Source organism: Lepus europaeus, chromosome 7, assembly GCF_033115175.1.
Source record: "Lepus europaeus isolate LE1 chromosome 7, mLepTim1.pri, whole genome shotgun sequence".
Lineage (NCBI taxonomy): Eukaryota > Metazoa > Chordata > Mammalia > Lagomorpha > Leporidae > Lepus > Lepus europaeus.
This window is the reverse complement of record NC_084833.1, coordinates 124,876,307-124,887,971: the sequence shown is the minus strand read 5'-3', so window position 1 is coordinate 124,887,971 and position 11,665 is coordinate 124,876,307.

Below are 11,665 nucleotides of genomic sequence, written 5' to 3'. Positions count from 1 at the left end.
ACAAAGCCGGGAACTTGAAACTCCATCCAGATCACACACAGGGGTAGCAGGGCCCAAGTACTTGGACCGTATCACGTTGCTTTCCAAGAGCATTATCAGGGAGCTGAACTGGGAGTGCAAACGCCAGAACTTGAAGTGGCACTCATGCGGGATGCAGGGGGCAGCTTGACCCACTGAACCATGAAACCACCCCGCTTTATGCTTTTTGAGTTTTCAATATCTATTTTTTCAATGTTTTTTATTTATATGAGGTGAAAAAATTTCATGTATTTCATATATACAGGTTTAAGAGCGTAGCGATACTCCCTACCCTACCCTTCCTCCAGCACACGGTCCCACCATCCCTTCTCCTTCCTTTCTTATTCTTTCTTGTAATTTTTACAATGACACACTTTCAGTCTATTTTGTAATCATAAGCTTAACCTTCTACTAAATAAAGAATTCAACAAATAATAAGAAAAAAAATCACTGTTCCTCAGCAGTTGAGACAAGGGCTATAAAAAGACAATAAAATAAAGTGTCAATTTCACTCACACATATTTTTCTGTAATCTATTAGTTACCACAGATCAGGGAAAACATGTATTTATCTTTTAGGGACTGACTTATTTCACTAAGTATAATGGTTTTCCAGTTGCATCCAGTTTGTTGTGAAAGGTAAGATTTCTTTTGTTTTTTTCAACTGCTGACTAATATTCCAGTGTGTATACACCACATTTTCTTTATCCAGTCATCGATTGATGGACATCTGGGCTGATTCCATATCTTAGCTATTGTGAACTGAGCTGCAGCAAACATGGGGTTATAGATAACTCTTTCATATGCTGAATTCATTTGTTTTAGGTAAATTCCCAGGAGTGGGATGGCTGAGTCATATGGTAAGTCTATATTTGAGTTTCTGGAGCTCTCCTAGATACTCCTCCTTGATCAGTTGCACAGTGCACAGATATCTTCTCCCATTCTGTCAGCTGCCTCTTCCCTTCACTGAGTGTTTCCTTTTCAGTGAAGAGGTTTCTCAGCTTGAAGTAATCTCGGTTCTCAACTTTGGCTTTCATTGCTTGTGCTTCTGGGGGCTTTTCCATAAACTCTTCCCCTGTGCCAATGTCTTGCAGAGTTTCCCCAATGTTCTCCTTTAGTAATTCAATGGTTTCAGATAATAGATTTAGACCCTATATCCATTTTGAGGGGTAAAGCAGGGTCTTGTTTCACACTTCTGAATGTGGAGATTCAATTTTCCCAGCACCATTTGTTGAAGAGACTTTCTTTTCTCCAGGGATTGATTTTAGCTCCCTTGTCAAAGGTTAATTGGCTACATATGTGTGGATTTATTCTTGGGTTTCTGTTCTGTTCCAATGGTTTACATGTCTATTTTTGCACCAGTACTAGGATATTTTGATTATAGCTATCCAGTGGTATGGCTTGAAACCTGGTATTGTGATGCTTCCAGTTTGTTTTTTTGTTTTTTTTTTTTTTTGACAGGTAGAGTTATAGACAGTGGGAGAGAGAGAGAGAGAGAAAGGTCTTCCTTCCAATGGTTCACTCCCCAAATGGCCGCTATGGCTGGTGCTGCGCCTATCCGAAGCCAGGAGCCAGGTGCTTTTTCCTGGTCTCCCATGCGGGTACAGGGACCCAAGCACTCGGGCCATCCTCCACTGCACCCCCAGGCCACAGCAGAGAGCTGGACTGGAAGAGGAGCAACCAGGACTAGAACCCGGCGCCCATATGGGGTGCCGGCGCTGCAGGAGGATTAACCAAGTGAGCCATGGTGCCAGCCCCAGCTTTGTTTTTGTTGTCTAAAATTGTTTTAGGAGGCCAGCACTGTGGCATAGTAGGTTAAGCATCTGCCTGCAGTACTGGCATCCCATATGGGTGCCAGTTCATGCCCTGGCTGCTCTACTTCTGATCAAGCTCCCTAATGATGGCCTGGGAAAGCAGTAAGAAAATGGCCCAAGTGCTTGGGCCCCTGTACCCGTGTGGGAGATGCAGAACAAGCTCCTGGCTCCTGGTTTCAGATCAGCCTAATTTGGCCTTTGCGACCTTTGTGGAGTGAACCAGCGGATGGAAGACCTCTCTTTCTGTCTCTCCTTCTCTCAAATAAATAAGTAAATCTTAAAAAAAAAAAAAAAAAAAAAAAAAAAAAAGAATTTGCTTTAGCTCTGCAGGATGGCTTGTGTTTCCATATGAATTTTAGCATCATTTTTTCAAAATCTGAAAATGTCCTTGGTATTTCGATTGGGATCACATTGAATCTATAATTGCTTTCAACTGTATGGCTATTTTGATGACATTAATTCTTCCAATCCATGAACATGGAGGATTTTTCCCTTCTTTTGTGTCTTCTTCTATTTATTTTTTAATGTTTTCTACTTTTCATTGGAGAGATCTTTCACCTTTTTGGTTAAATTTATTCCAAGGTATTTAAATATTTTTGTAGCTGTTGTGAATGGGACTGACCTTACAAGTTCTCTCTGAGGCATGGCATTGTCTGTGTATACAAAAGCAATTGATTTTTGCATGTTGATTTTATATCCTGAAACTTTACCAAACTTTCCTATGAGTTCCGGTAGTATCTTAGTGGAGTCTTTGGTTCCACTATATACAGAATCATGTCATCTGCAAATAGGGATAATCCGACTTCCTTTTTTTCTAATTTGTATCTCTTTGAATTCTTTTTCTTGCATAATGGCTGTGGTTAAAATGTCTAGGACGATATTGATCAGAAACAGTGAAAGTGGGCATCCAAGTCTCTTTCTGGATCTTGGGGGAAATGCTGCATTTATTGAGAAAAGCATTTAGTTTTTATTCTTCATTTTACTAATGTAATGAATCACACTTATTGATTTTCATATGTTGTACCACTCCTGCATTCTAGGAATAAATCCTATTTGGTCCAGGTTGAATTCAGCTACCTAATATTTTGCTGAGGATTTTTGCATCCATGTACATTAGTAATATTGGTCTATAGTTCTCTTTCTTTGTGGTATCTTTTTCTGATTTTGGAATTAAAGTGACAACGGCCTCATAGAAGGAGTATGGGAGGCTTTCCTCCCTTTGAATTGTTTTGAACAGTTTCAGAAATATTGAAACTAGTTCTTCTTTAAAAGTCTGGTCTAATTCAGCAGTAAAGCCTTCCAGTCCTGGGGTTTTCTTTGTTTTCTTTGTTGGGAGGGTCCAATCTTCATCTTGGTTATTGGTCTGTTTAGATTTTCTGTGTCTTAATGAATCAATTTTGGTAGATTGTTTGTGTCCAAAAATCTATCCATTTCTTCTAGATTTTCCAATTTATTGGCATATAGCTCTTTGTAGTAATTTCTGATCATTCTTTTTATTTCTGTGGTATCCATTGTTACATCTCCTCTTTCATCCCTCATTCTGGTTCTTCCCTCTCTAGTATTTTCTTTGGCTAGTTCAGCCAATGGTTTTAATTTTTTTTTTTCAATAAAAAAGTAGCTCTTCATTTCACTGATCTCATGTACTGTTTTCCTTGTTTTCAATTTTGTTGATTACTTCTCTGATTTTAAATGTTTCTTTCTTCCTACTAAATTTTGAGTTTGGTTGGTTCTTGTTTTTCTAGGTCCTTGAGATGCACTGATAGCTCATTTATTTGATGACTTTCCAATTTCTTGATTTAGGAAGTAATATCAACTGTCCTCTTAACACTGCTTTTGCTGTTCCCATAAGTTTTGATATGTTGCATGATCATCTTCATTTCCAGGAATTTTTATGAGCCACTCTTCATTCAAGAGCATGTTGTCCAGTCTCGATGTATTTGATTGTTTTCTAGAACTTTTTAGGTTGTTAATTTCCAGCTTCATTCCATTGTGGTCACAAAAGTGCATGGTAGGATTTCAACTTTTTTAAATTGGCTGCAAGTTGATCTATGGCCCAGCTTAGGGTCCATCCTAGAGAACATTTCATGCAGCAAGGAAAAGAGTCTGCATTCTGCCACTGAGTGGTGAAAAGTTCTGTAGATACCAGTTATCCGTTTAGTCCACAGTGTACACTAGCTCTGCTGTTTCTTTGTTGACTTTCTGTCTAGTGGATTGTCCATTGATGAGAGTTTGGTGTTGAAGCCTCCCATTACTATTATATTGGAATCTATGTCTCTTTTTGGACTCATTAGCATTTGTTTTAAATAACCCATTGCCATGGCATTGAGTGCATATACATTTATTATAATCACATCTACTTGGGATTTTTGGGATTTTTTGATCCCTTAATCATTACATAATGCCCTTCTTTACGTCTTTTAACAGTTTTTGTGCTAAAGTCTATTTTGTCTGATATTAGGATGGCTACACATGCTCATTTTTGCTTTCAATTAGCATGGGATATCTTTTTTCTGTCTTTTCACTTTTAGTCTGTGTATCCTTGTTGGTGAGGTGTGTTTCTTGTAGGCAGCAGATAGATGGAACTTTTTTTTTTAATCCATTCAGCTGCCCTGTATCTTTAATTGGAGATTGTAGACCATTTACATTCAAGGTTACTATTGATACGTAACAATTTGGTCCTACCATTTTCATATGTATTTCTCTTGTTTGGTTTGGATTTCCTTTTTCCTATTGCTAGGAGATTTTATGCCTTCACATCCTTTCATCATGATGACTGCTGTTTTCTGTTTCTGTGTGTAGTATGTCCTCAAGTATCATTTGTAAGGCTGGATGAATGATACCAAATTCTTTCAATTTATGTTTGTTTTGGAAGGCCTTTATTTCATCTTCACTATAAATGAGAACTTTATTGGGTGCTGTATTCTAGGTTGACAGTTTATTTTGTTTCTAGGACTTGGACTATGTCTTTCCGTTCTCTCCTGGCCTGTAGGGTTTCTGATGAGAAATCAGATGTTGGTCTAATTGGCAATCCTCTGAAGGCAATCTGGCATTTCCCTCACACACGTTTTGGAATTTTTTCTTTATGCTTTACTGTGCAGAGTTTGGCTACAATGTGTCATGGTGAAGAAATTTTCCAATCATGACTATTAGGAATTCACTGTGCTTCCTGTACTTGGATGTCCCTTTCTTCCTCCAGATTAGCAAAGTTTTCTGATATTATTTCAGAGAATTTGTCTTCTAATCCATCCTGTCTTTCCAGGCCTTCAGGAACTCCTAAGACATGCATTTTTGGTTATTTGATAGTGTGCCATAAATCTTGAACAATATTTCAGTTTTTCTAATTTTTTCTTCTGTTTTTTGTTTTGTTGTCTGAGATATACCCAAGGATTTGTCTTCTAGCTTGGATATTCTTTCTTCTTCACCAAGTCTGTTGTTTGGGCTTTCCACTCTATTTTCTATTCGACATACTGAACTCTTCATTTATAATATTTCAGTTTGATTTCTCTTCAGTATCTCAATCTCTTGGCAAAAATTTTCATTCATGTCATGTATGGATTTCTTTATCTCATGACTTCGTTTCTCTGTGTTTCTGAGTAATTTCATTATCATCCTTTTAAACTCATTTTCAGCCATTTCATCAACCTCTTTGTCTTCACAATCTAACACTGAAGTGTTATTTATGTTCCTTTTGGGAAGTTATGCTGTCTTTCTTGTTCTTGTTTCTTGTTTTTGTGTTTATTTTTAGACATTTGTGGAAACTCTTGTTGACTCAAAGATAAATCCCATCAGAAGAGAAAACCAGCGAGTGTTTCCACAAATGTAAATATACATTTATATCTAATCCTAGTCTTCATGAGTAATACAAGTGCTTCTAGCAGAGTATCTCCAATTCCTGTGCTTCCTCCCACCCCTGGTAACTGCTTTATTCATTTACTATCTCCCTCTTCAGTTCCAGCTACAGTCATCACATATATGGTGGCAATTATCATTTTGAACAAATTGCTGTGTATAATCTCAACTAAGAACAGAAATGAAATAGTTATTTTGCCTTCATTTCTTCCTCCTCTAGTGCTTTATTGCCTTTTTTATGTAGATACAAGTTTCTGATCTACATGATTTTCCTTCTTTGGAAAGTATTTATTTTAACTTTTCTTGCAAGGAATGTTAAAAGTCTACTGAGAGTAAATTTTCTCAATTGTTGGTAGTTGGACAAAATATTTTTTCTTTGAGCTTGAAGGATGATTTTATGGTTAGCCTAATGCAAGGTAGGCTCATCTTTTCTTTCATTACTTTAAACCTTCCATTCCACTGTTTTCTTGTCTGCATAGCTTCAAGTGCAGTGTAATTCTTACCTTGCTCCTCTCCAGGGAAGGTGTTTCCTCCTCTGACTTCTTCTAAGAATTTTCCTTTGTTTTCAATTTTCTGTAGATTTAAATGACACCATATTTAATGTTTTTTGTAGCTATATTCATTTTAGGAAATTATCAGTCATCATTTCTTCAACTATTTCCTCTTCTCTTTCATTACTTATTTTCCCTCTATTATTCCACTGTATATTTGTCACAACTTTTTTAAGTGTCTCACAGTCTTTTATACTTTATTTCATGTTTTTCATTCCCTTTTTCTTTGCTTTTCAGTTTTGGAAGTTTGTATCTTTTTAAAAAGATATACTTATTTATTTGAAAGTCAGAGTTACACAGAGAAAGGAGAGGCAGAGAGAGAGAGAGTGAGAGAGGTCTTCTATCCTCTGGTTCCCTCCCCAATTGGCTGCAATGGCCGGAGCTGTGCCTATCTGAAGCCAGGAGTCAGAGCTTCCTCTGGGTCTCCCACATGGGTGCAGGGGCCCAGGACTTGGGCATCTTCTACTGCTTTCCGAGGCCGTAGCAGAGAGCCGGATCAGAAGAGGAGCAGCTGAGTCTCAAACTGGCCGCCCATATGGGATGCAGGCGCTTCAGGCCAGGGCGTTGACCTGCTGCGTCATAGCGCCAGCCCTGGAAGTTTGCATTGACATTTCTTTCAGCTCATTGATTCTTTTCTCCATCTTTACTGGCCTATCAACACATACTTCAAAGGCATCCTTCATTTCTGTTATACTATTTTGTATTTCTACAAAATAAGCATTTTTAAAATTCTTCCTTAGATTTCCTGCACTCTGCACCACTGTTTTGGCACATGGTCCACCTTTTCCATTAGAATATTTGTCATATTAATCACGGCTGTTTAAACTCCTGGTCTAAAAATTCTATCACCTCCATTATTATCCGTGTGTAGTTCTGATTCTTGCTCCATCTCTTCAAGCTGTGATTTTGCCTGTTTGGATGTCTAGCAATTCTTTTTTGAAAGCCAGATGTCATCTACTTGGTAGAAGGAACTAGGACGAATGACTTTCAGTGTGTGGTTTTATGCTTATTGGGCCAGGGGTTAGATTGTGTTTCCTGTTTGTTAGAGCTAAGGATTCAGAGGTTTAGAGTTATTCTGTGTCTTTGCATTTATTTCCCTGTTTTCTTCGGGCTTCCTTTGAGAATCCTTCTTAAAGAGAGTCAATCTTGTAATTACTGTAGCTGCAATCTGTTTTTCTACAGGATTCCAATTAATGCGATGATAAGGCATAGGGGAGGAGAAGCTTTCTGTCATCTATGATTCCTCCTCCGTGTTTCAATGAGTGGTGCCCCTGGGCTGAGAATGGGGGTGTCTCTTCCCATTCCCCCGGAGGAACAGGCAGCCCAGTGATGCAAACACTCTCCATCACTCATCCTTTCCTGCAGTGAAAGGGGAGACAGGAAGGCTGGGAGCATGGAGTTGGGTATTCCCCAGACCAGGGTCTGCTATGCTGTGGCTAAACCCAAGAGGGTTAGTGTCTTGTTAAATAGTCTCACTTAAAGAAGAGGACCCTTTGCTAAGGAGAGCATAGTGTCCTAGGCATATTTCAGAGGGGCTACTTTTTCCCTCAGTCTTACAGAAGTGTGAGAGAGCCTTCCTTCCATCTCCACTGTAGTAGCCTGGTGAGCTACCAGAGGCAAAATCCACAGGAGTATGTGGAATCCCCTATGACTGATGCCAGGCTGGAGTTTGTAATTTGTCCACACTGAGCCCCTAGCATTTCATCAGTTATAGTTCAGGTTGTCCCACCCAGGTGCAGGAGCCTCTGGAGGTTGCTGCTCCTGTGAAAGCCTGTCGGTTTCTCCAATTTTTGGCGTATAGGAGTTTGCCTTGTGACCTCAGTTCTTTGATGTATCTGAGAAGAGCTGTTGATTTTTTAGTTCATTCAACTATTTTCTTGTCATTAGAATGGAGTGATGACTTCCAAGTTCTTTACATATTGGAACAGAATCTAGGAGGTTTTTAATAAATTTATTTTTATAATTTTGTTTTAAATTTTATTTTTTTAAATTTTATTTTATTTCAGAGTTCTCATCATTTGATTCACTGCCAAAATTCCTTTAACAGTCAGCACTGGGCCAGGCTCAACCCAGGAGCCAGGAACTTAATCCAGGATTCCAATGTTGGGGACAGGAACCCAGTTCCTTGAGCCATCACCTGCTGCTTCCCAAAGCACACGTATCAGGAAGCTGGATCAGGAGTGGAGGCAAGACTCAAACTCAGGCACCTGGATAAGGGGTGCAGGCCTCTGAAGTGGGATCTTAACCCCAAGATCATGCCCAGCACTGGAATAGTTTTAGATAAACAGAAGACTGGAGATCATAGCACAGAGAGTGTTTTCATTGTTTCTATTGTCAGCACCTTACATTAATATAGTTTATTTCACACAAGTAATAATCTGTTATCAATGCATTATTAACTAAATTCTGTTGTTTATTCATATTTACCTATGTTTTCCTACAATGCTTGTTCTGTCCCAGGACCCCCGTCCAGGATGTTACACTTTGCCATTAACCTCCTTGGACTTTCCTGGCTGTGATACTTTCTCAGACTTCCCAGGGTTCTGGTCGCCTTGACAGGTTGGAGGAGTGGGGTGCATGTACCTGGTGGAAGGTTCTTTAATCAGTTTGGCTGATGTTTGGTGATGATCAGTCTGGGATTGTGGAGCTGGGAAGAAGACCACAGAGGCACAATGTCGTTCCCATCACATCATGTCGAGGGCACTTGGTGCCTACAGGACCAACCACCTGGATCAGGAGCCTTGGTCATGCTCGCCACTCGGGAATCACCTTTACCTTTCTTCCCCCTCTCGGGGACAAAATCCATGTTTCCAGGCCTTTACCCAAGACTCTTGGAGAAGACCTCCCTTCCACTACCCCACAGGAAAAGGCAGACCAGTGGATTCATGTGGATCACTCACCCATTTGCTTGTAGACACCGGTTACTCAGCGGAGAGAGAACAGAGGTGGGCCTGGGTCTCAGCACCTAGGAGAAGACAGGCTGTAAATGAGACGTTTAAGAATCTGTCTTCAAAGGGCAGTGAGACAGAGCCCAAACAGAGAACCTGGGCTGGTCACTGGTGCTGCTCGGAGACCTTGCAGTATGCCAGGGATGTCAGCAGACAAGGCAGAGGGGGAAGAGAGCGCTGGCCAGCACAGGCCCAGCACACGCAGAGGCCCGAGGCTGGCTGGTGAAGAGGGGCTCCTCCAACACTGCCTCCGGATCGCCAAGCCACCTTCACCGAGGCTTCCTCAGGCTTTGCTCTGCTCCAGGTCAGACACCACGCACGTCCTCTACGTCTACTTGATGCTGGCCGACTGACAGAATGGGGGCAGTCATGGAGAGTCCTGCAGCTTGTTTGGAGCCATCAGACGCTCCCAGGGGCCTGAGTTTCTGCATCTCTAAAAGGGCTCTCTTGAGGAAGAGGGAGGAATGCAGGGCCTGGCAACTGGAGCGAAAAACTTGCTGCCGTCAGCAAGGACAAGGGCTCCGGCCCACGGGCAGAGGAAGCAGGGCCAGAAGCCGGAGGCAGGGGCAGCCGGGAGGCACTTTGAGGGAAGTGGGTCGGAACGCAGGGCCCCTGTGCTCACTGGGAAGCTTGATGCAGCTTCAGTTTTCCAAAGGGAAGGGCAAGCAGATGTCAGCAGACTGGCTTTGCCTTAGCCATGAAGTCCCTGCCGTTGTCCGGTTCTGGCCTCCTCCGCACCTGGAGACAGGAACACAGAGAGGACCTGGAGCTTTGGCCTCTAAGAGCTGGTCATCCACGATGAAGGTAGCCTCCTCCAGCAGACACCAGGCTGCTGACTGCCTTCAGCACCCAGGACAGCCTTGTGCAGGCCTCAGGCTCCCTTCTCACCCACTCTTCAGGCCTCCAAGGTCAAGGGGTCCTCTTTGCACCCCCTTACCTTCCTGATTCCAGGCACACTGCTAATTTGACCTCTTTGCAATGCTGTCTCCTGCCCACATGTATGTGCACACATATGCACACAAACACACATGACATGTTTTACATGCAGGTGCAAAATGCATGCACTCACACTCTTGGACTGGATCCTCCTCATCTCCCTGTAGCAGCCTTCACTCATTGACCCAGGTCGCATTCACGGCCTCCCCAAGTCCACGTGGAAGCAACCGCCTGCCTTCCATGTACTGGCCGGCAACCCTGAGTCTGTGAGCTTCTCCCCATTGCCAGAGGCTGCATCCTAGAAGAAGATGGGAGGACAGCAGGGTGTTCTCACTGGTTCTATCTGCTGCACTCATGTCGCTCTCATACACCAAGGGAAGAATTAAGGAAAAGGGCATGTATTCTCTAGAGAAGGAAGTCTAGGGGCCTGACTCACTGGTGGCATTGTCAGCCACAGTGGGGGCAATTCTGCGGTGACGAGGGTGTTCTGGAAGACACCACCGTGTCAGAGTTTGAGTCCTCAGGCCAACACTGCCTGCTCCAGCCCCCACTGCAACACCTGTCTGCTGTGTGGCTCGGGCAAGCTGGCCAACACCTCTGTGCTCACACTCCTCATCTACAAGCTAGGGCACCTTGCCCTCCACACCCTCAGGTATCTGCTCATCAAGCACTGATCGCAGCACCTGGCACAGGGAAGTGCAGGGTGTGTGTGGGCCCCGTGGTTATAACTGCATCCCTGTCACCCAGTCCCCAGGGGGCGTTTCCCAGCCCCTGTTTGGGCCAACTGAAGGAGGGAGGTCCTCCCAGCAGAGTGGGCAGCCAGTTCCGCATCAACGTCACTTGTCACCCCTGTGCCTTTGCTGCCCCTCACACTGGGGGCAGGCCTGTGTATGATGGACACATGACGCAGAAAGGAATGAGTGCTAAGTGAATGGCCACTGTGGATGGCCCAGCCTGAGCAAAGGCAAGCAGACCTTATCAGCTCTCCCCTACCATGCAAGAGGCGGGGGTTTGGAGAGGTGACTCACACTAGTATGGAAGAGTCCAAGTGTGGCTGCAGCCCCCCAGGAGGGGCTGCTGGGGAACCAATCGGGCTCCAATGGGGTGGGGGGCCCACCAGACAGGCCTTAGTGGCTGTGCTGCTCACCTCAGTTTCTCCATCTGCAAACTGGGCTAATAACTCCTCACAAGGCTGTTCTAAGATCAAAGCAGGCCATGCACCCGATGTGCCTGCACGTAGAAGGGGCCCAGTTGGAGGCATCTCTGCTGAGTGTTGGGGTTTCTGCTGCCTGAGCCCCAGCTGAGAGGAGGACCACGTCAGTCTCCTGCAGACAGCAGTTCCTTCGCTCTGCCTGCGCCTGCCTCCTCCACATGCGTTAATTATACATGAGCCCCTCTGGCAGAAGGTGATAATTAATTTATGTTGGGACTATAATAGATTCCAACGCAAACCCCATGTCTTTGCATCCAGCTGTCCTCGGACTGCTGTTTGCTGCAAGGCATGGCTCCATAATTCACGGGGGGAAGGGGCCCCCACAGTGTGCTCCTCC